Consider the following 26,429-nt stretch of genomic DNA (forward strand, 5'->3'; position numbering starts at 1 on the left):
AACAACTGACTCAGCTAGTCTTATTCTTATCATCCGATTAGGTACACGGCTTTATAGGTCCCTAAATATAGATTTTTTATTCCTAGATTTTTACATAATCAACCCCTTACGGAACGAAAATAACATTTGTGACGAAGTTTTTGAAAATAAGCACTGCACTGAAGGTAGTAATTTTGTTTTTTGTAGAAAAATCAATAAGTTTATCATACAAACCGTAAAATTTAGACTAACATGTTATATTGCGTTATTTTAGTAGGCCTTGATGTCAGCTATCAACTTGTAGAGCATGTCGGAATATTTGCGGGACATCCTGTATATACGTTCAATAATTAAATTATTGAAAGAGACGCATTTGGAAGTCCGGACTAATGAAATTCTGTTCATTATATAGAGTAGAACGCTTTTGTTTAATGTTGTGTGGAGAACTATAAGTTAGTAAACTACATCAATCATAACAAGACTACTTATTAGAAATAATGTGTCCGTGTGATCTTGTGGTAGGTGTGACATACATTTAATAAAAAGTCCAGACTCCGTCTCCTGAACTAAAAAGTGACGCACCCCAATTCTGCCAGTTCGCTCAAATATCTACAAACGCATACAAATGCACATATGAAGATAGACCGCCATTATTTTCCTATGGCAGCATTATGGTGCTTCAGTTGTTTGACAACGAGATACGTGTGTTTATTATTAGTCTATGTAGATTGTAGGTACTTAGATTGTACACTTTTATTTGGTAGAGAGAGAGAGTAGAGACAAATGCAGAATCAAAGTGACCCAAGTCAAAATTCGTTCATTTTGCATTTTGCTACATTGCATCTTACTTACATCTTAGATCATAAACACCCTTCCCGAACGGTTCTCTAAGCCAAAGTCCAAGTCTCAGAGGAGACGCCCTTAGATAGTCGTTCTGCCCATATACTCTGCTTCTGCCTTCGGGCTCCGTCAGGCGATGCTTCTGCGCTCGCCAAAACCTTCCCAGTGGGGTCCCATTACGAGCCTACGTCATTTATACATCAGGAAAAAATATCTTTATAGTCCAGAGTGATAAAGATTTCTAGGGTACGTAAACAATAACTTCCAAATTGTAGGAATTTAATAGTTATTAATTACTACCCTACGCCCTGCGGTTTCACACGTAGTTCCCTTTCCCGTGAGAATACGATGATAAAATATAGCCAATAACACTCACAAATAACGCAGCTTTCTAGTGGTAAATCAATTTTCCAGATCCAGAGCTCCGCACCACAAACTTTACCTCAATAAAATACTAATAGCTATAGATTATTTATTTAAGTATGATTGATTAAATAGTTAAACTAGATTTCTTGTAATGTCAACGGAATACCTACCTAGCGATTAATAAAAAAAAATTGGTACCTAATTGAAATAATTTAATTATTTATATTTAGATAATTAGTATTTAAATTCGTAGAAAGTCGAAATTTTACCATTTCAAATATAAGTAGGTAAAGTAATTAAAATAAAAAAAATAACCTAACGCCTGCCTTTCTGTTTTAGCTGAGAGACGAGTTTAATTCCATTTTAATTCGCCTTATGAAAAATGTTAATGCTCAAATCGCCGCAAGTTTCACGCTCTGAATGGTTTAATTAGGAGCGCCGTTCCACTTCGCAGCGCCCTCTCTCGTTTCTACGAGACTATTTAGACAATAATTTTATCACAATTGACGCGCTTTATGATGCTAACTGTACTTTTCACTCACTGTTACTTTGTGGCTCAGGTGGATTTACAATAATAAAAATCTTTCACTGATTTCTACGTACGCTTTTATTTCCGTATCCTTAACTTTTTGAATCCCTTAATAGTGAATCCTGATCGATCTGCTAGGCTAACACGTTCTCAGGGTCTGAGATGAACATAAACATATTAGGAATTTATTTTTTATGGATAAAGAGGGATTAATTCTGGGATGAATGGAAATGAGAAGGATTCTGTTTAGGTATCATCTGGAGCCCAGGCTTGTGAGATATTATATATCTAGAGATATTAAATACTGTAAATTCATCAATAAATTCATCTGTCCATTGCAGGACATAGGCCTTTCCGAGAGCGCACCGCCACACAATATACTTGCCCTTCTACATCCAGCCACTTCCTAATACCTTCTAAATGTCGTCGGACCATTTAGCTGGAGGGCGTCCTCACTGCGTTTGCTGGTGCGTGGTCTCCACTCCAGAATAAGTCTGTCATCTGTTCTGCGACAAATATGGCCCGCCCACTGCCACTTCAGTTTGCAAATCCTTTGGGTTACGACGATTAATTTCGTTCTCCTACGGATTTCCTCGTTCCGGATTTGTCCTTCAGAGAGACTCCTACCTCCTCTCCATAGCTCGCTGAGCGAATTTAATTGAATTTGTGGATAAGGCCAATACTCAGTGTCTACGTTTTCGTTCCATACGTCATCATACTGTAAAATATAGAACATTAATATCTCGGGTTATTCGAACCATCTAGGGTTTTTGGAGGGTTTGGGGTTATGATATTTGAGTATAAATCTAAAGACAGGCATCGTAGAATTCCTCCAAATCGATTTCAATTGGTAAAGTGTCCAGAAGGCTGGCAGTTCTGCCATATTCATATATCGCGACCTAATCTTCAGCCATTGCTTAGGGAAAAAACACCTATATTTAGACCAACGAGAAAATCTCTACCGTACTAGTCTACTGTAATCAAAGCAGGTAACGTAAAAACGATTTTTTCCTTTTAACTTTACGCATGAAACGTAACCAATGAACGTGTCGATGTAACCACCATCGGTATATCACTGGTTGTGGTATTACGCCTGCTAAATATCAATTAATTAAATGCTTGTCATCCAATTTCCCAAGGCGTGAAAACATGCAACGCTTGTTTGCAGCGAATTTCATACAGACTAGTACGCACATTCCGCCGCCGGCTCCGCTCCGCTCATGCATAACTGATATTATAGTGCTGATTGATTTCACACAAGCGACATAACGCCTTTAATAAACTTAATTACAAGCTAATTAAACGACTATTGTACGATTATTAATTCCAGTCAGTGAAATGACAAGTGCAACTATCACAGAAATGTCATTTGCCTGACTAGAATTAATAATCTAAGAATAGTTAAGATAACCGCGTAGTCTGGATCGCTAGAAGTACCTACTCATTAGACGCTTGTGTTTTTCTAAATAAATTATATTCTATAAAATATTATAAACGCGAAAATTTGTATGGATGTTTGTTGCTGTTTAACGCCGCAACTACTAAACGGATTTGGCTGAAATTTGAAATAGCAATAGATTTTACACTGAATTAACACAAAGGCTTAAAAGAAAAATTTCCACGCGGACGAAGTCGCGGGCGTCCGCTAGTAATAAATAATAGTATGAAATAGTGATTTTAGAAGAAATTCACGTCCTTTGTTTTTCGTAACATGTCGAGGATTTTTTGTTTTTCTGGTTAGGCTATTTTCAGATGGAGCGTTAGGTATCCAATTTTGATTTGGAATTTAATTGAATTTAATCATATAAAATGCAAGTGTCATTCAGAGAAAACATTTAGTTTTTCTGTCCAACATTGAATAAAACAAACAGGGGTAATTTCGTTACAACTAAATTGATTGAACCGTGATTCTGAGTAAAATTCTAATTTAATTCTGGGTAAAAAATATCAAAGTATGTTTGAAATTATTATTTACAATTACTTACAATAATCAACCCTTAATAAGGCGCGAGCCTGTGTCATAGTTAGAATGAAATTTAGAGTGAAATTTAAGAAATCGGTACCGTAGATTTCGAAAAAGTAGTTAAAAAAGAGGGGGAGTAGGGGGTAACAGCCAACATTTTTCAGTGGGAAATATATTCCCTTTGCCCGATTATGTCTGTGCAATGAATTTGAAAGTGTTACATAATACAGAAATCATAATCAACTTACAGGATTTTTAGTAGAACAATTTGAATTTTTATCCTTCACATCTACCGAAAACGTTGGTTATTCTTACTATTTTCACGTGCATGCACTTTTAACATTGATTGACATATCAGTTCAGGTTCGACATATTTTGTTAAGTGTTGCACGGTAATTAGTTCACAGTTTACTAAGAAACTGTATTGTATGCTTGCGATAATTCTATGGGCTATCTTTAATAGAAATATATTCCCCTTGCCTTATTAAGGGTTAAATCAATAATATTTAACTAAATTAACACTGTAGGTACTTACTTATACCTGTAAAAAAAAATAAAAAAAGGAAATATAAAATTATGTCTCTTAGAAAAATCAATTCAAAAATTAAAATTTTACGTACTTACCCTCCATTTTAATCCAAATCTAAGTAAATATAAAATCATCATTTAATCTGGGAAGCGCAGTCTTGGTCGACCCTCCATAAGTAATCTGACGATATCGTTCGGGTTGCAGAAGACTGCTTGGTACAGGCGGGTCAAGACTTTGAGGCCCTTAAAAGATGCCTATTATTATCAGTGGTAGATACCCATTGGCTGATGATGATAATGATTTTAATCTACATACTTCTGTGGAATGCGCCCTACTTCTCCTGAAAATTTTCACAACGGGGTGTTATTGCTCACCTATTCTCTCTCAGATTATTTATTCTTTATTCTGATTAAGTAGTGACAATGTGACCTCAGCCACACTTCAGGCAATAGCAAAATAACAAGAAGTGAGCGTTGCTAGGCCAAGATGGCGGCGCGCCTCGCTACCCGAATGTACGGAATTCGGAAAGCCGTCGCGTGCGGGCTGAGGAGACGCACGGACGGACATTATCATAATTGATGAAAGCAGCCTCGCGCACCGCGCACTCACTGCGGCGACGCGCAGGACATGCTAACTATTCAGATTACGTACTATACCTACTGTGAATGAGAATGTGTCTGTTTGTTTGTTTCGCTTTCTCATCGTCTCTCGTTTCTTTCAAGTCTGAAGATCGTGGTCATGGTAAGGTCAACCTGGAACGGGTTCACGCTTTCCACAGGTTTAATTTATGATATCTTCTAGTTAGTGTGTAGAGATCTGTGTTTTTTCTCCTGTTAGCCTATTGTGTTGGTGAGTAACCCGTCAATCTCTTCCCGTCCGTGTTTCCAGTTCATCATCAACATAAGCAACCGATGGACGTCCACTACCGGACATAGGCCTATTGCACGGACTTACGAACACAACGGTCTCCAGCAGCTTCCTGCAACCCGCTTGGTGTCCTCGGTCGGTAGTGGGAACAACACAAAGAAAAATAAATAAATAGCTTACAAACGTATAACACTCTACTACTACTCTATACGTCGAGGTTTTAAAACAGTATCGACAAAGAAAGCAAGTTTTATCTACGTTTGCATATACTGCCGTACATTTTCCTCGAACACTGAAAACTAGTGTTGACGGATATTAATGCTATCTATCCGCTAACATTTTACAGGCTACGACCACGGGTACTGCTGGAAAGTGCTCACACAGTAACAGATAGACTATAATATATGATCAAACGAACTTCCAAGTGAAGTTCGATCATTATTATATGAGTTGCATCCTTGGAATATATGATAATTAAACAAAGGTAGTGTCCTTATTTGGTTGGTAACTATGCGCACTATTTTTAAAGAAAATTAAAATAGGAAGTCAAAAAAGTACTTCTTATTACTCGTAATGCCACCTCAGACCTCCATCTTGGATATCTCTCATTATTTAAGAGAAGGTATTGTAACTTGTACAAACTTTCCTGTATTATTTGGGAGAGCTTCTGGGAGGGTGGGTGATCATATATTCCAAGGATGCAACTCATATAATAATGATCGAACTTCACTTGGAAGTTCGTTTGATCATATATTATATTTCCTTGCATCCTTGTTCATATATGATAATTAAACAAAGGTAGATGTTAAGAGCGAAAGGGAGAAAGTTTGGAAATAAATCATAAGTTAGTTATAATTATGATTTTTATCATTCATTTCTATTCGAGTTACAATCAAGAACTAAATTTCTTATTACTATCAATCTACCATATAACAATATTAAGATTTTATGTATATGGATCTAGCGGATTCCGCTTTGTCCAAGAAGTGTTTTAGTAAGATCGGGCAAAATAGAGGGATGATCTTGTCCAGTTTGCATTCTTTCACTTGATGGGATCACTTGTATGTTATTAATAGTCTAATCTGTGCCCGAAGGTCTTAAATATCTTTTTTAACAGATATTATCCGACGTTTGGTGTGATATATCAAAAATAGAACAGACTGATCGGTCCCTGGAGCAGCAGCAGATTTTATGATATTTGTTGATGTTATTTTGACACTGTTATTATATAACAATTTAAGATTTAACTTTATTAAATATAGTGTGTGAACCCTGTCTACAGGTGCTAATAAAATTACCAGATTCTTTGGATTCTTCCCAGGAATAATCGGTAACTTGAGGTTCCCAAGTGTTACAATATTTAGGGGTTTTGGTTTATAAGCCCTTCTAAGAATGAGCATTCAACCATTCGACAGTACTTATAATGTCACCTTTAAAGGCTGACAAGTCTGACCGGTAGGGATTGAGATTGCTGTAGTCACACAACTACAGCCACTGATAAATTGTCTAATTAAGAAGGTAAGCATGCTTAAAGGATAAACAAGCTTAAAGGGTTCAAAAACGTGGGTGTTATGTATTGATATAGCAATATGCCATAGCTTCAGCGATGTGATAGACTGTTTTATTGTTCTGTCAGCATGCCCAGTATCAGGACAGACACAGAACAGATAGATTCTGGATGAACCAGCCAGTAAAACTCTTACATAAGAGAAGATGATCTTCGAAATATGTTAGTAGAAAATTTTCGTGCTGGATTTGAGTAATAAATATCTGAAACTATTAAGGTGAAGTGGAAACCAGAGTTGTGTAGGCCACTATGGAAACCCTAGTATTTCGGTGTAGAATGTATTTCAATGATTCTTCTAGAGTCTTTTAATATCAAACATTAAAGTTTAGGTATGGGATTTCGCATCACATTATGATGCTAATTAGTGAATATCCCGTTGACCGGGAAAGTGTTTTGTGACTTCACAAACAGCTTATTGAATAGGGATCATTCGATATCCGAATTAACTATTGCAGATGAGCGTCGAGGTTTGTATTTGGTATTCGCATATAATGCGAACGCACACTGTCACACAAACCATTTACAAAACAATCAGAATTGAGGTGAGGATATTGTTTGCCCACAAACACTTATTATTGCATTTGTGCAATCTATGCGTAATACTATTGCGCAATTAGTTAATTATTAGTGAATGAACACAAAAAGAAAAAACCCCAAGTAATTTCTATTTACTTTTCTACTTATTATGATAGATCATCACCAGTACCTACTTAGCTACGAGTACTGCACTGGAAGTTGAGCAAATTCGCGAATAGAACATGTTGGTAGCTTAGTGAACTTTTTAACGAATTCTGCAGTTTAAGATAGATAAGTGCATGGATTTTGAAAGGATTTTAGAAGCATATTTTATAAATCTTGAAAAACTACAGGACGTTTGTCGCGGCGTAGTTTGTTGTTTACCAGTGTCTGGATGTATATTATGTACATTATAAAAGTATTTATACGTATTATATAAATGTACTCGTATATTATGATATATCAGCTAGTACCCATAACACGGGGTATGCTTTTCGCTTATCTTCTCTTTTTTTTTTTTTTTGACGGCGAAGCTTAAGTTTCTAAGTTTCGTTAACTTCTTAGCACAATTTTAAACTGAAGTTAAATTAATAAGGTACTGTTCATCATGTGTACTGCGAAAACATAGGATGTCGTTTAAGTAACCTGATGACTAAAAAAGAATATTTATTTATTTAAATGCATTGAACCATTTCTTAGTGGAACTTAACGGTGCGAGTTAGTGCGAGTCCCTTTATATACCATAGCTTATCCTATGTAAATACGGATAAACTTCACATAGGGCTATTATGCGGTTCTTATGAATATTCGCTCAGATACCCGTCCATCACGTGGTATTACCCAAGTTGTTCTTTAATCTTTCATTTTGAAAATAAAGTAAAAATTTTCATTATTATGGTAATAATTATTTTTAATTTACATATTTATTTGGAAGTGCATTGTCACTTTAATATGGGCTATGTGGCAATTATTTACAAATTATTTCAAGCATTTTTTTTTTTTTTTTGCTTTCAGTTAGTAAAAAAGTATTTTGAAGACTGAATAATTTTACTACGTAATGGCGCAAAGTAGCCATGTTTGATCGAATACAGTAGTACGTTTTTGTTAGTTGTTTTAACCAACTACTGTAAAAAAAATTGGAACCAACTCGTAACCGTACGAGGTAATGTCTGCTAATAGTGAGTCTGCGCCGGGGCACAGATCTTATGCAAGGCGATAGTTCGTTATGGCGATAGCACTGATGCTGAAAAAAGGGCAGCGAAGTATATAGTCTGTCTCCTGTATCCTCCTTGCGCCCTGCTCACCTAACAACAAGGTGGCCGCATGCCAGTTTCCCTGGTAGAAAGTCGTAGGTAGGTCGGCCCTCGAGGTCAGGGTCATCAGAGTTATTTCTAAAGAAAACCTTTTTCTCAATAGCCTTGTTGGCCTTAATCATCACCAATAAGCAAAAAATGTCCCATTTCTGGCACATTAATATTAATTGAAAAAAAAAAAAAATACATAAAGTAGGACTTAGCCGTTGCATTCTATTTTAAAATTATTTATGGTGAGAGTCACAAAGCAAGCGGCAAGCGTTGCAAACATTGCTTTTGAGGCCTTAACGTTGTCGTGACCTTTTTACCCGACTAGGCGAAGCCAAAAGGAAGGGTAATGATTTTAGGTTTTGCCTTTTTTGATGGCATTGATGACTATGCACAGTTGTGCTGAAATATACTTTATTTTATTAGGCTTTAATAATTACGTCCAGTACAGAAGCAGAAATTTCTGCATTCAGCTTTGAGAATTGCGGACTTAACAATTTGTATAAATTTTCACCTTAATATCCGTGCATCGAATGTGCATCGAACGTGGATGGAGACGTGTATCCGTCTCTATGAAATTGTTTTATTTCTGGGTCTTAATCAGATGATTTAATTGAGGCGGGAGCCTTTGAAAGTTTAGGCTCAGTTAAGTCCTTATTTTATTCAGGGTTGTCGGCCAATATAGGCCTCAGTTTTATATTGTCTGGTACAACTACAAACGATTTCGAGGTTGAATCACGGCAGTATACGTTTACTACGGTATCTTATCTAAATAAGCTATTTTATTTCGAAAAAAAAAATTTTGCGGGTATAAAAATTATTTGTGATTGCAGATGAACGTTACATCTAATTTAGACTGTACGTATTTTCTGCTTAGGTTATGGTTGAAAACTACCCTGGTTAAATTTTATAAATAAAATGTCAACCCCTGTCTATCTCTTTATAGTTTGGAGTAGGTATTATGGCTAACTTATTAACTCGCAGTTAATCCGAAGGCCCACCATTATCCTTGAAGACTCTCGGTCATTATATTTTAGCATATTATAACCAAACTCCTAGTCAATTGAAATGAATTGCAATAACTTTAAATACCGACAGTTTTGCCCAATGCCTCTTTGTAAATTGGAGTAGGTATTATGGCAAACTTAGAAACTCGCAGTTAATCCGAATGCCCACCACTATCCTTGAAAATTCGCGGTCAGCCCGGATATCTCCTTATATTTTAGAATATTATACCCAAACTCACAGTCAATTGTAATTAATTGCAATAACATTAAATACTGGCAGATTTTCCAATATCTCTTTATGATTTGGAGTAGGTATTATGGCAAACTTAGAAACTCGCAGTTAATCCGTATGCCCACCATTATCCTTGAAGACTCGCAGTCAACCCGGATACCTCCTTAATATCAGTTAACAAATATTCCATCCGTTATCCTTGAAAACTCGCAGTCAACCCGGATACATCGGATATTTTGGAATATTATGAAAAAAGTGAAATATTATGATTAATTCGTTAATCTACAATTATTTCCTGCAATGAAACACTTCACTATATTTTTATTCACTGGGACTGAAATATCATCGACAAACACTTCACTAACTTTCTTTGTCGGACTATAAAAAATCTAACGAAGATATTTTCTCTTCCGATATTTTTCGAATCTTCACTGATCACTGATTTTACACTTTACCTTTGAAGGCATATGAAAATAAACTATATTAACGAAAAAAACTTCTTTCTTTCTTTTTTTTTTTTTTTTGTAAGAGACGCGTGCGATAGTTACCGCGCACAAAAAAGGAATGAGAGATATCCAAGATGGAGGTCTGAGGTGGCATTACGAGTAATAAGAAGTACTTTTTTGACTTCCTATTTTAATTTTCTTTAAAAATAGTGCGCATAGTTACCAACCAAATAAGGACACTACCTTTGTTTAATTATCATATATGAACAAGGATGCAAGGAAATATAATCGAGTTTTATCACGTTATCCAGCCGATATCTGCCATTTTCTTACACTTAACAAAATATTCGGATAAATATCGGAAAATTATTCTCTTTCAAGCCATTTATTATCCGTTTAACATTAATTGCTTTAGTATTGGATTATCTTGTTCATTATTGACGCGGAGATTATTGTTAGCTCACGCACGTGTAAGTAATTACAAAAATAATTTTAACATTTCAAGAGTTTGTAATATTGATAATATTTTCATTGTATGTAACTATATGTAGATGCGGGCGACTTGTTAATTTAATATAATAAGTATTAAATCACGAAGTATTAACCTAATGAAGCTTAAAAACTAAGTAAGATAAGTCCATACACCGACTGACATGGAAATGTCTCAGTTAAATTTTTCATAGTGAATACTTGCTAAAGATTTAAAAATCAATAAAAATGTTAAATATAAATTGCCTTTTTTAACTAAATAATAAGTAAACTTTCTGTTCAGTTACAGTGAAGATGCAGGCAGGTTTAACATCGTCTTTACCATAATAACCGTAAAGTTATAATATTCAAATAAAGCGTCCAGCTTTCTTCCTCATTACAAATTCAAATTTCCGAACGTGCAACAATAAAATGAGTTAATTAAATTTTCTCTACATAAAATCAACAGGCGGGAGAAACGCCGAGATGCTGAGATATGTAACACGTAATTAAATGTGACGGGCTGCGGCACTGCTCGGCTGCTAAACCAACGGCTTTCGCTTCACGCTCTTTTTCATTGGGATAATTAAACTGCGCTAAGACTAATGCTTTACTGTTAGCCGTTTACTGAGCTGATTTCGGTTGAACTGTTTACTGTACTTCGTACAAACTGTCCCGGCCTTCGCAGGGTCACAAGCCCTGCATTGCAATGTGTTTGTAGTTTATGGCATTCCAGCCTTGGAATCGCCAAAAACGTGAAAAATATGATTTATGGTTGTTGGTTATCATTATGATCAGCCGATGAACGTCTACTGCTAGACATTATAGCCGTACTGAAAAGACTTCCAAATACCAGTCTTCGGCCGCCTGTAGGTATATCTAGCGATTCTCTGCAACCTGTCTTGTCGATCAACCTGGTATGGATCGACTACATTGCGTTTTCCTCTGTTATTTATTTCTTGCTGCGTGGTAGTACGCTGCTCCCAGTGTAGGCTAGCAAGGGCTAGAACCGGCAAAATGCCACAGACCTACGGTTTACGGACTTTCAGCACGTCCGACCGGAGTTCCTGGGAAAATTTCTGGGGCCTCCCCCAATAAATTCGCCACGGGCCTCAAGATAAATATATGGCTGCTCAAACGTTGTTTGAAACAATGTGAAAATACATACTTACCTAGGTATCAGTTTCTGATATTATAGCTTGCAACTGAAACTATCGAAGTAGAGCGTGATTGGCGACTTTAATAGGTCCCAGCCAGTTCAACCCAGATGATTCACGTGCCATCATTTTTCATTCGTCATTTCATCATCACCATCACCAATCCGTCTGGCAATCCGCGTTGAGCCAGCGTGGTGGGCTATTGGCCTAACCCCTCTCATTCTGAGCGGAGACTCGAGCTCAGCAGTGAGCCGAATATGGGTCGATAATGAACGATGAGGGCATCACCCACTTTCAATGCGAAAAACAAGCATGTTGCTCTTTATCTGGTAACGGTTCTCTCGACACAACATTGTATGCGGAGCGTAGTATCGCAGTATCTTTCCGCTGTCTTCGTTCCATTGTCTGCAGCCCGACACAGGCTCACACGTGTCTGCTAGAGCCATGCGTGGCGTGCCAATTCGTACAGTGTCAACTAAGCTCTTGTATGGAAAAGGAACCCCATTAGTATCTAACCGATTAAGCAAAAACCATTCTGCATCACATCCAAGGATTCTACATTATATTTCACAAAAAAAAAATACTTCTCGACAACAAGCATTGATAAAAAATAAGTCTCTCTGTCTATGATATGTCATGTTTCAGTTCAGTCTTAATTTGGAAATAGAAGCTTGACCGCTAGCAGTACCTAAATGTAAAAAAATGCGTTAATTATTACTTTACTCTGCCGACAAAGCCGTGCCGCCAAGCAATCAACCATCATGGATTAAAAACGTTAAGTTCTAACTAATATCTATAATATTTTACTGTCCGACATACGAGATGAGCTGCTCGCAGGCAATGAGGCGCAGACGCGCACGTTACCATAACATAACTGTTCCCAGCGCAGAGTAAAAACAATCAATTGACTTTCATATCACTCAACTGTATTATGATTATGAATACGTTAGCTGCTCAGTAAAACTTACTTCAACACTGCGCTTATCTATCTAATAGCGGACGCCCGCAACTTCATCCGCCCTTAGACCTTCTTAATTCGGTCCTCCCGCAAAATCCGTACTTAGTGAACGTCAACTACCTACGAACTACCTCCCTATCAAATTTCAACTATGTGCGTCAAGCGGTTTTTGAAATATCGTTATTTCTCTCTCCGTCTATCTGACCGTATTTTATGTTGACCGGGCATCACGCTGAAAGAACTGAATGAATTCAAATGAAACTTGGCACGATTTGAGACCGTAATACCAGAGTAAAGATATACGATGAAGATTAAAGGATAGTTTTTCGCGAAAATTAAATCAAAAGTTGAAACAGGGGTTGAATTTTTCTAATATAAATCCACTATAAATCGTTTATATTTTGAGTTATAGTTTTGTAAATTGATTATTGGACTCTTTATTATTTATAAAACATGCAAAAATATAAATAGAAGGGGTGAAATAGGGGTCGAAAGTACATCGATTTCCATGTGGACGAACTCGGATTCCAAATTTCGACTTAATGTACACGTAGCGCAAATGTTTATCTATAAATAATTATTTAATACTGAATAGTGTACATTTGCAAATCCAAATTGTAAACATGACGATTCGAAGGTAGTTGTGAAACTATCGTGGTAGGGGTCTTTCCAGATCCCTCTTGGTGCCTAACTCATAGAAGCCCAAGTTGCTACAAGATAATATTCAATCGTATTATTTTGAATAATAATTAACCAAATAGAGCATGTTGGATAAACACATAAACCTATGAAACAATGCTCCTAGTCAAGACCTATAGGTAAAAATAAAACTTTCAACGCTTTTCCATAAACTACTCATAACTAACTTAGCTAGTTAAATATAGGTAGTAACATTAAGTTTATGGAATATTGTGGAATGTCATAACAATCAAAATGAATACTAACAAAATGCAGAAGAAAAGTGTAACTTTTGAATGAAGTTCAAACTTTCACGTGCAATACGTCCGCGGAACATTATTTGCCTATTGGTGGCGATCGAGCGCATTTGATCTCTATTGGTGCACCGTCTAACGGTTCCTGCGGCTACGTTCACTCGCGTCATCCTCAAACGCTCGGTCAGCGCCAAGTTCATTCCGCTCAGTCCGCCGCGGAACGTCGTGGGGGTTACATCGTTGATTTGTTAGAAAATTGCAATTTGAAATTGCACCGGTCACTATTCATATACTGATTTGAACTATTAAAAGGTTAATATAGACGTTATAAATAACAAAACCAGACTCGAGGTGTCAAGTTAATTGATGTTTGTGTTATTATTAAAGTTAAAAGACTTTTTGTAAAGTGCAAGTGGTTTTTTTCGCGATCTACGCGGCTGCACTTCTTTGGTTGTGTGTTCGGTCAAGAGTAAAGGTGAGTTTTTATGTAGTTTTCACGGTTGGTGGTTGTTTTTATGGCGTGGCTGGTGGCGGGTGGTTGCCCCGGCGCGCGACGGCAGGGGAGCCAGGATCGATTGTCCCGGGCCGGCGAGTCGAAGCGACATCCGACATACCTACAACGTCTCACCCTCGCGCATTGTCTATACCTACCTACGTATTCCCATTTGCATTAAATATTTTCCGTTTAAAGTAATTTTGAACAACTTTATAAATCTTATCAAATTAGTCAAATAAAAACTAAATTCAAAGGATAGCTGGTATACAGACTAGACAGGTCAGTCACATCAAGCAATATGATTCTACCTACAAAAATACGAGGAAAACATTCCATGTTTACCACTAATAGGCATTTAAATTATTTATAGAGCATGATTTATTATAAATAAGGTAAATAAATAGACATTATTGAGGTCAATACTTCGGAATCTTCATAACATAATAATGATAGAAATTGCAAAATGTTAGAAACTGGTTTATAAAGCTTTAAATAAACTAAACTTAACACCAAAGACTTCTATCGATTATCGAATATAAAATATGGGATCAATTCGCCGGCCACAGACGGTCAGGTATACTGCAGTGCTCATATAGGAATGTGGCTGTGTAAAAAACACTGAAACCCCACCAATAATCACTTTTGGATATTTTTATCACTGCCCACTTTCCTACGCGCGCTGTAGACAGGGCTGTTATATTATGTACTTGACCGTCTGTGGCCGGCGTTAGAAGGTTGTAAGAAATTATTAAACCTATCTTTAATTTTGCGGATGTTATGACCTACAATTAATAGATACATCGAGAAAAGAAGTTATATAGATAGGTAAATATTTTTTAAAGAAAATATAGCTATTATAGCATATACTACAGCCCTACTCGATGTGCTATGTTTAGAAACAAACAAATTATCGTCATGATGTCAAGCACATCTCGACCAACACACTATCAGTTTTATCGGCTGTGAGGCCGTTAGCGCTGCAGGTATGTGAGTTTACTTGATCGTTAGCGGATGACTTTAGCCTATTACTAACAAGCGTTTTATATAATTTAGAATTAATAATAATTTACGTAGATACGTAACTACCTAAACTACCTACCTCACCGACCACCATTCACCTACCTTCTGAGAAAAACGTCATCCCTGAGTATTCTGTAGTAGACTTGACTAGAGTAGTAAAGTTGATCGTGTGTGGCTGGCGTTCTTAGGTAACGCATTATTTTCAGTTTATCTTGCAGGCTCGAAGAGATGTTATACCTACCTATGTAAAAGATAAGCAGGGTTCCCAACTTAGGGGTTTTCCCCCCAGATTTAGGGGGCAAATAAGTGAAATGGGATTTTTTTAGGGGTCTGAAATTTTTAGGGGTATTTTCAGGGATTTTTTGACTCTTTAATATTTTTAAATTGATGATAATTTCAATATTTCTTTCTTGACCTAGCGACTTATAACGATATATAATACGTTTTTCTACAACCACTCTGAGGCAACCGGCGGCAATTTTCATCGAATAAAAAAAATTGTAAAATTATTATATTTATAAAATTGATTTCAAAAAATCTGAATCTTCAGATAAAGACGTAATATTTTGTCTGATTAAATATAGACTTTTGAAACATATTACAGCATATTTTTTCTGTTTTATTAATTCTGTTTAATTATTATGAACTTATATTTTTAGGGGGACAACTCAATAATTAAGGCGATTTTAGGGGTTTTTAACACAAACTTTAGGGATAAATATTTTAGAGAGTTGGTAACACTGAAGATAAGTCACGTTCGCTAGGCGCGGATCGTGATTGTAGACTTGTACAGCAAGTCAGCAAACTGTAAATTCATCTCGCTACGTGATCGTAAATCGACGGTCAATATTTACTTTTGTGTTCGCTTGCATGGTCGCCATTTTAGCGGTTTTTGCACAAGTTTTATCTATGTGTAGTTCAAAAGACAGTAGAAAGTTTTTGGGAAGAAATACCTATGGAATTGCTGCTCGACAGATGGGAGAGAACGCTTAGGTTTTTTGATCAAGGCCAGACTGGGCTTACAAAGTATAATGAGCAATAGAATCGATCGTTATATTGTATTAAAATCAGGCAAGTCATATTGATCCGTGAACTATTATAGTTGGTATGGGACATGAGTACATATAAATTGTAGGCTTAAAAGTGAAGGAATCTATTCCTGTAACACAAAAATGCATAATATGTAAGTATGCACCTATATCACTATACTTAGTACCACTGATAAGTACATAAAGTTGGTTAAACTATACGAGCTATTGATGTGTGTTGATTAATCTAAATACAGTAGTGTCAGTTGTGACGTTTAAGGTACATTTAGTGCTGTGTCAAGTTTTCAATGTCACGAAGTTCCGACTGTAGGATAACGTTTACTATATTTAAACATAGAACAATATTTTTTGCATAACTAAGATGGTAAGTGTTTGGATTTAGCTGATATTTATAGAATCATCTGTCTCTGTTTTTCTTGAGTGTACGTTGTAAGCCGTCCCTTTCGCTCAGGGTGGGTAGGTACAGGAGTCAAGCCTGGAATGTTGGCATTTAGCGCCGGCGGCGCGCAGGGGTCGCGAAATCCGGGCTTAGGAGGCCTAGCATTCCTGCTATGCGCTCGCCTACTTCGATTTATGGCTGAAACGAGGTTTTGTTTTGTTGTTTGTATAATTTAAACTCTGCTTTTGCAATTGCGGAATAGGTAAAACCTGATTCAGTTTAATAACAATCGTCTCTCTCTCATGGTATGGTCCATACAACTTGAATTTTGTGTTTTCTCAAGAAAGAATAAAAGGCCTTTCGATCTCTGGAGTCAACAGCTTCGGACGAAGATCGGGTCGGGTACCTACTTTGTGTTTTACTACCACGTTTATTACCACGCTGCTTCAAAGCAGTTTGATTCTATAACTGCTATCAGAGGATAATAATCTTAATCATCATCACATACGCCCGAAGACATTCCAAACTTGCTTTACAAATTTGAAAAATGGCTGCAAATAGCTTAGTACGAGTTGCTTGGATACCTATCCACCAATGCTACCCTTTGAGGCGTCTTGCAATTCTGTGATAAAAAGGGGAATGAGGAACAAGGTGGTGGAGTTCTTGCGCATATTCTTCAAAGTATATCTAGTCAAATCAAGGGTGTGCGCCTTTGGAATATCCTAACGAAGATGAGAAAAGCTATTCAATCATCACAATAACAAAAACAAGGGAAACAGGGACATTATAAAGAGGGCAGATACAAATGGCGGCCTTATAGCGAAGTAGCGATTTCTTCCAGACAACCTTAGTGAGCGATGCGAACGTTCCGGCGAGCGCGTCGTTCCGCGATCGATGCGATTTATCAACCCAATGAGCTGCAATGGCCGCGCCAGTCGTTAGTTTGGCTTTAGTGGCTTTTAGCACGCACTGGCAGACGCTGGCAGTGTGGCCCACCTGCGTAGATCTTGCCGAAACTAATTTAATTGTATTCATTTTATAAATTAAAATACAAATGTGTTCACGCTACGAAATCGATTCAGATGTTTTTCGTATATTCCAGCAAGGCTCCATTTTATATACCAAGCCATTAATGATTATTTGGACTTTATCGTAACAGTATACAATTTAAGGAATCTGTTTCTGGACTCTAGCTAGCTAGTAGATCAGAAATAAACGCCCAAGAAAAACAAATTAGAATAAATTGAGATTTTAAACTGTTCGCATTCAAACCTGTAAAGTGATTAATGAAGGCAGGGAAAAAACGAAGGGTTATATTAAAGTAATTAAAATATCAGTAACTTACGGTTACGATGATAATAAATGAGAATGTAATAAGAGCGAGCAGTCGTCGCGTTCCGCCGCAGCAATTAGTTGAGTGTTAATTAATTGTTAAACGCGCACTCACTCACTCGCGGATTTCTTATACTACACAATGCACGGGAAAGTTGAAGTTTTGGGGTTAATGGAATTACTTCTTATAAAAATATCTGATAAAACCTATAAACAAACACGGACAAAGTCGTGAGCGTCACGCTAGTCGGAAATAAAGTGCTATGCAAATATTTGTGTTAACATGAGAGCCATCGTGATTTGGCCCATGCACCGCGATAGCTTATCGAATACTCCACTTATCGCCGATTATCCTGGAGAGGGCGCTGGGATGCTGTTGACAATGTTGACATTATTTCCCTTATCTCCACATATCTCTGATTATCTCGCGTACAACTGCTATCTGATCCGAGTCCCTTATCGCAATCGCATGTTTGTGATATCTAGTGAAAGGAGAAAGTTTGGGTGTAAAACGGTTTTGTAGTTTTTTTAAACTATTATGAAAAAATAAAATAGGTACTTACGCCAGCCACAGACGGTCAAGTATACATGGATGTGGGCAGTGATAAAAGTATGGAAATATGGTTATTAGTGTTTCGATATTTTTTCACTGCCCCCATCTCTTCACGCACTGCAAACAGCGCAGTATACTTGACCGTCTGTGGCCAGCGTTACTGTAGTAAATGGCATTGACTCCAAACGCAAAGATATTTTTTTTTTAATTTTAAGTCACTAAAATCGCGGTATAATATTGCAATCAAAAATGTTTTCAATTTTTTTTTGATACGTTTCAGATATTTTATGCAGTCTGTATTTTTTTATAAAAGTAGAATCAACCATGTTTTAAACATCCAATATTTCCTTTCATGTCGAACTAAGCAGAAAGCCTGTGCTTTGGGGGCAACAGTATCCCGCCATTAAGGATAGAACCTGCGATGTCTTGGGCTTAGCCCGATAGTTAGACCGCGTAGCTAATGGGACGATATGTCTTCCAACCTTCGCTTTTCATTAACATAAATCCCTTGCTGAACATTACAGACACTTTCGTGCACAATACTATTCATCGCCCGGTGGCCATGCATAAAATCCGATATACATTCTAACAGAACATTGAACCTTATTAATTAAATATAGGTGTCATTTTCTATCAGCAAACCCGTGGAAGTTCATGCGTTATTGACTCAGGTGGTGCGGCGGTGTAAACAAGAGAGTTTTAAATAATGTATTATGTGGAACAGAGATCTGTAAATGGTGCTGTGTTTATGATTCAAATAAACGAACGACCAGCGAAAATTGGAGTGTCACTTGCATTGACAATGGTTTGACAAGTCGTGACCGAAATGATTGAATGATTTTTTTGACTGATACATTTATTTATTCATTGTTGCATGTAATTATTATTTTTTTTCGGCGCCAAGAGACAGTATTTGCGCAAACATTTACGTATGAAATGCTTCGTTGGCACGGTGGTTAACGTATGTGGCTTTGGTCCTAGCGCGGGCTACAACGTGTTGACGTTTCGTCGTCTGAGGAATTCTCTGTAAAATGTCTGACAACAGTTGAGAAGTTAAGGGTGCTACACCCGCGTGCCATAAATCACAATATTGGTCTTGGCAATGACATTTTATATTATGGGGTCTTAGTCTATATTATTAACATTTATTAAGTATCGTTACAAAGTCAAAACTATCCCAAGTCCTCCAACCCACATAATGCTAGCCATTGACGATCAAGTATACCCACGTTTCTGCAGACATACATTTATTACATTACGAGATTAGGTTTGATTACGCATAGAATCGTCAATGACTAGCATAAGAGCAGCGTGGTATGTAAGTCTAAGCACGTCTAAGTAAGCTCTAAATCTCTTCTATATATCTATACTTCTATACTAATATTTAAAGAGGTAAAGTTTGTAAGTTTGTCACATTTTTTAAATGGGGTAATCTTCGGAACTACTGGTCCGATTTTAAAAATTCTTTCACCAGTAGAATGCTACATTATCGGGGAGTGCTATAGGCTATATTTTATATTGGTATCATATATATTAGCCGAGTTATCACAGTTTTTGTCATACAGGTCGGACTGAAAATCCTCTTAAACAGACTTATTCGCATGCGCTGCCTTAACTATTGTGTATAATTGAAATTAATGTATGAAGACTTTATGTATCTTTAAAAGTTCTACAAAAAAGTCCGCGACACCATATATCCATCTTCTATATATTAGCAGATTTAGTACCTTTTGTGTTTTAAAAATTATTAATTTTATATACTTAGGTTTACGTCATTATTTATACAACTAAACTTTAATCCTTATTAAAATAAATTATTTAATAATCACAAGGATATTATGAATAGGTAAGGTAGGTGTAAGGTAGGTAGGAGTAGGTTTGGGGTAGGGTAGGGGTAGGGTGGGGGTAGGGGTAGGGTAGGGTAGGGTAAGGGCAGGGTAGATGTAGGGGTTGGGTAGGGTTGGGGTAGTGGTAGGGTAGGGGTAGGGTAGGGTAGGGGTAGTAGTAAAGTTGACATCGAAATTTACGCGGACGAAGTCGCGGGCGTCCGCTAGTCTCTTCTATAAGTCCAGAGCAAGGCATCTCTTTAGTAGCAGGTAGGCAGGTACACATTGTATGCTAGGATGCAAGATATGTCGTTTTCGGATTGGCAAATGTCTTTATTTAAAAATCTAGTTATTCTCGAAGTAACTTTAGTTCAGCTTACAGAACAGCTGCCTGATATTGAATTGCCGTAAAAATAGTTAGCCGGTTTGCTAACGGTGTTGTTTAGCCAGTGTTTCCCCACCCGGTCAATGGTGAATCACCACCGTATCGTATGCTCGCCGCATAGCGATGATTCTCTATGTAGCCGGTAGAGGGAGCCACTGGGTATTGTCACCGACGCTCTCAGCATCTAATTAGCTACCAATGCAGAAATGTCTTCGCTTTTCTTGAAACATCCTTTGGTTATAATTATAACATCTGTAGACGTGCCAACTTCCAATTATTCAAAGTTACCACTGATTGGTTTTATGAATGAAGATATCTGTAGGAATTTTAACATAATTTTTATTACAAGCTTTTATTTAATCTTAATAAGCTTACTTTGTCGGTGTGAACTAAAATTTTTATAACGGTAACATACCTGAAATATATCTCCTCTCTCTGATCAAATCCTGATGTGACGGTGATGATTGATAAAAGATGGTTTCCGTGATAGACTCTAACTCGTATTAATTTAAAAATTAGGATTTACTCTTTTGTTCAAATCATCAAATTCTTTCTTTGATGAAATCATTACATACACTCCGTCCTTTGTTTATTACATTATTAATTTATTATATTTTCCTACAATTACCTGCATATTAAATACTGGTAGTGGTATCATAGGAAAGCTGCTGGCATAATATTATGTGGAGCTTGGACTTGTCTTAGTCCTAACTTACTCGTAATTATTATTCTAATTACGTTACCGTGTCCCTGCCTGCTAGTTGGCATGTCTGAAGACGCTGCAGCATGTGTTTTGCATAATAGCCTTTGCTAGGACCAGCTAAGTTATGCAATGTCAATTTTACATTATGCATAATTACTCCATGTGTGCTGTATATGGAGACAAGCTCGTACTAGCTGCTGCCCTTTTAAGCCGTGTAAGCCTTGCTCATGAATGCTGAGTGCTTTAAAATGTAATGAGTCTATAACATTAGAACTTTTTTACCGACTTCCTTAAAGAAAAAGGAGTATATATTTTTTTACTTATAGATTGAAAGGCAACATTTTGATTTCTCAATTTATTCGTTTCCGCGGTTTCATCCGCATAGTTCTTTACTCTATTCTTTATCTTTACTATGATGTTGCTTCAATTTAATCTAAATGGAAACTGTATTAAAATACTTTTATGTATTAAAGTACTTTCCAAAATTAGCGTGAATAAAGTCATAAACACAAAAATCTGTTCATTGAGTTCGATTATATGAGTTATTTTTCGATTAATATCAAAACAATATTTAATTTTTTGTAAATTAGAAGTTGAAGAGAGACTACACCGTATTTGGGATGTCTTCAAACGCAACCTTTGCCTTTCATCTATAAAGTGGTAATAAAAAAAAAGATTAGTCTATGTCACATCCTCTGTTATGAATGCATTCGTTTAGTATGCGCGCGGCGTCGGCGACGGCTCCAGCTGCTCCTCCAGACAATGCAGTATTGAATTAATTATGTTATTGTAAATCGTCTGTTTCTACAGCGGTTTATTGTGTTTAAATCACTGGACGCCCGTCGGCCATATTGGAAGCATTTACTTAAGTAAGAGATCATCGGGTACGGGTTTATTTTAAACAAACGGACGCCCGCGACTCGTACCCTATTTCACCACTTTGGGGGTTGGATTTTAAAATATTTTGAATCACATTATATTTTGTATTCTTTTCATGCATTATAAACCAATTTTTAAAACTGTAACTATAAATGAACATTTTCACATTGACTTTTAAATGATTTTAGTAGATAGCAGTTTTAGTATTCTTTGTCATATACTTTAGAGTGACAAAGAAGTGAGGGTAGGATGACACAAGTACACTACAATCAGCCTGGAGTAGCTCAGTCTGACTCACCAGCTATCCGAGCCCCTCGGCAGCCATCCGAGACCACTTTGATGACCTCTATTCTATTCTAAAACTCCATCGGAACTGTTTCAGAACAATGAAAAATGAACCTTTTGTGTAGAGACAAACAAATCAATTATTATTCATACAAAATTAAAGGAAAAACTCAAGTAATACGAGGAAGTGATTGATTTTTTTCGCTGTCGCTCGCTATTTATTTTTAGTGATTGTAAATTGTGACCAGGAATAAGTAGATATTGTTATTTGTTATTATTATTATTAGCCAATTTGGACTTCCCACTGCTGGGTCAGTCCTCCCTTAACGTAGACGGGATTTCAAGCTTGACTCACCATGCTGCTCTAATGGTAATCAGAACACCAAATTTCCACATCCAGGGTTGCTACTGAAAATTTCTTGGAACAAAAAGATTCTATATCTCATAGCCCGACTCGAGTTTCGAAGCCAAGACATCGTGATACGATGTCACATGGGCTAACCACCAACGACACAGTAAATAACATTATAGTTGCCCAGAATAAAACAAAGTGGAACAAAACACAAGATGTCTTCTGCATTAGTATCATGACGTGTTTTTAAATTTGGAAAAGGAATTTTACTTTCTGGACTGCAAGTTTAAATTTGGAAGTGTCGTCGCAGCGCGGCGCGGCGCGGGCGACAGTGTCAAGGTCACGGACGCTCGCGGAGCGTTCACTGTTTTTGTTTTTTTCTTGAGCCCTTTTAACTCAATTGCGTGCAGCTGCATGAGACATGAGTACGGTTTAACTTATGACTCATTGGATTTATTTCGACCCGAGCTTTTTATATTTACTTCAACGATTTGTTTTGACTTAAGTATAATGTCTTTGTCGTTGATTTGTTGGCGTGAGATTTTAATATAATTAAATTTATTACATTTCTTTTACGTAAGTAGGTATATGTCGGAGTTGGGCTGACATAGAAGTGGAATTAAACGGCAAAATAAAAATATTGAATGAAAGCCTTGCAAGTCTCACAATTCCCACAATTGACATATAGGCCAATTTTCAAGATATGACAACAAGTAACCCATGTAAAAATTTAAGACTTATTTAATTCATTTTCATTAAACGCTAAAATATTGAAACTCTATTGCATTTCTATTTAAAAATCTTTTTCTACTTCAAAAAAACATGTTTTCCTTGCTCCTACTGATTCTGTGTAAGGTTATTTATCCAGTTACTCTGTTACATTATAGTGATTGTATAGATAATTATAACTTGAACTTAGTGTCTACATAAACGTTTTGTTTTTATCTCCGCCGAGCCTATCTCCTGCCCTGTCTCAACAAGCGCAGATACCTCAGAGACAAAACGAGCAAGGCGCGTTGAATCCCGACGATACCAAAATAGAACAGGCCTGTAACCAAGTGGCACGTCGATTCTCTTTCTACGATCGCAAACGCTTAGAAAGTTCAAAAATGTATAGGAATGACATTTGCTATCGAAAGGTCACGTGATCAAGTTGTCGATCGAATCTGACATTTCCATACATTTTTCTAGCTTTCGAAGCGTTAACGTTTGTAGAAAGAGAATCGGCGTGCCACTTGGCTACAGGCCCTGCGAGGCATAGTTAAGGCGATGGGTATACATATTATAATTGTAATAGCCCGAGATCCGGCAAGAAATATATACCCTCATCTGTTATTTAATTTGGATAAGAAATAAATGATAAATAAAAAATAAAGTTTAAAAACTATAACCAGACTACGTAAAAAGGGGTCTAAAAAGAATGAAACAAGAAAATATTTCAGATAGAAATAAAGAAATGCATGGGAACAAAATTGGTCACGGTAGAGCCCTCCTTTCATTCATCATCTCCTGCTCAAACCAAAGCATTTTCCTTTCCTTCCTTTTTTTAAAGGTATCTAGTTGATTGAATATTGAGAAATACATAAATAAAATTTTCTAATTAACTTGTATGTGAAAGAACAAAAACGAAATAACTATTTATCACACTATCATTGACTTTTATAATAATTAATCCTAGTACAAATTAAACATGTGTCACATCCACTCAAAACTTCACTGATGTTAAAAGTTAAACCAATTTGTCAGCGCATCTCAAAGCAGCCGCGAATGATTTAAGAGAGCGTGGGTTAGTTATAATTAGATTTGGGTTAGTTTAATGATAATGGGGACTATAAATAGCTTGTAGCTACATTCCCGTGTTTGTTTAGGATATGTGCTATAGTTATAACAGAACAGGGGTTCTTTTGACAACAAATAAATCATAAAAAAGATTGTAAAAGTGAAAATTATTTGTGTTTAAATAACATGTTGAAATGGTGATAACAAAATAATACTTACTCCAAAAACATGCTGTTCCACCAACTTTTAATAAGTGTCGCATAATCTAAACGTACGTTTTGTCACTTACTTATTTATGTCGTATTAGCAGAACCTCGCGGTTTTACCCGCGTAGTTCCCGTCCCCGTGGGAATACGGGGATAAGATATAGCCTATGTTACTCCTTAATAATGTAATATCTATTAGTGAAAAAAAATTCAAATCTATCCAGTAGTTTTCAGTTTATTCGTTAGGGTTCATTTTCACGAGCAGCATGTTGCCAATGGCAGAGGCAACCGCTACTGACGACTGCAGTTGACTGCCGTCGACTGCCGCCGACACGTCGACTGCAGTCGTCGGTAGCAGTTGCCTCTGTCGTTGACAACGTACTGCTCGTGTAAATGAACCCTTACATACAAATCCTTCTTCTTATAGTAGTTAGTCTATACTAATATTATAAAGAGGAAAACTTTGTTTATATGTTTGTTTGTTTGTTTGATTGTAATGAATAGGCTCAAAAACTACTGGACTGATTTTAAAATTTTTTCACCATTCGAAAGCTACATTAGCTAAGTCCACAAGTAACATAGGCTAAATTTTATTTTGGAAAAAAATAGGGTTCCGTAAGATATTTGGGTTTTTCGGACACAAGGTGTAAAAAATCAACCAGAAAAGTAGGGTAGGGGTAGGTAGGAGTAGGGTAGGGGTAGGGGTAGGGGTAGGATAGGGGAAGTTTACATCGAGTTTCATGCGGACGAAGTCGCGGGCGTCGGCTAGTTGTGAATAATTTACCAAATACATCAGAAGGTGACACCAACCCAATTTTACAGATCTCTTTGATGGTGTACCTCAGCATTCATATACAATTCGTATATGTATTGTATAGGTATGTGTAAGTAGGATTTGTCTGTCTGTCACGCTCTGTTGCCCGTAACAGCTCTTGCAATGAGTTTTTCTGTTTTTCTAGTGAAAAGCAAAAAGATGATATCTGTGTATCTCTCGAGTAGGTATATTAGCTATCGGGCGTGCTGACTGCAGGCTGCTCGCAGTACAAAAAGTGATATAATTGCGTTGTGTATCGCGGACCATGAACAATATCATTTATTATCTTCAGTGATTTATATTTTTAGGTAATTAAGACAGGTAATTAATTTAGTTATTTCTTATTAGTTGTACATATATATAGTTAGTTTAGAAAAATCAATTAAGTAAGTTATTTAAAAAATATTTTTTGTCTTTTTTTCTACATCAATTATTTTTGACCTTTTGTTTAAAACAAAAAGGTATAAAGACAATACACATATTTGAAAAAAAATATTTTGCCATTATATTCATCAAATTTAAAGATGATTTGTCAAAAAACAAAATTTTGTCAAAATATTTTTTTTTTTAATTTTTTTTATTTTTAATTGTTTTTAACTTTTGCAATTGCTTATGCGCGAGTCTTTTGCTCATTTTTCTAGACTAGTCGAATGAGCTACCTATACACGTATTTTTATTCCCGGTATCAGTATTTAACAATGTTTCCAAGATGTT

General features: G+C 36.5%; 1 protein-coding gene across 1 annotated transcript in view; it reads left to right on the forward strand.

Moving 5' to 3' along the window:
* Positions 1–13,855: 13,855 nt before the first annotated feature.
* LOC112051465 (protein singed) overlaps positions 13,856–26,429 on the forward strand; it is a gene marked incomplete in the record, with an annotated part of 50,025 nt that continues 37,451 nt past the window's right edge. Inside the window, 1 exon segment of the mRNA XM_052884393.1 lies at positions 13,856–14,132.

Source organism: Bicyclus anynana, chromosome 11 (genome assembly GCF_947172395.1).
Source record: "Bicyclus anynana chromosome 11, ilBicAnyn1.1, whole genome shotgun sequence".
Taxonomy (NCBI): Eukaryota; Metazoa; Arthropoda; class Insecta; order Lepidoptera; family Nymphalidae; genus Bicyclus; species Bicyclus anynana.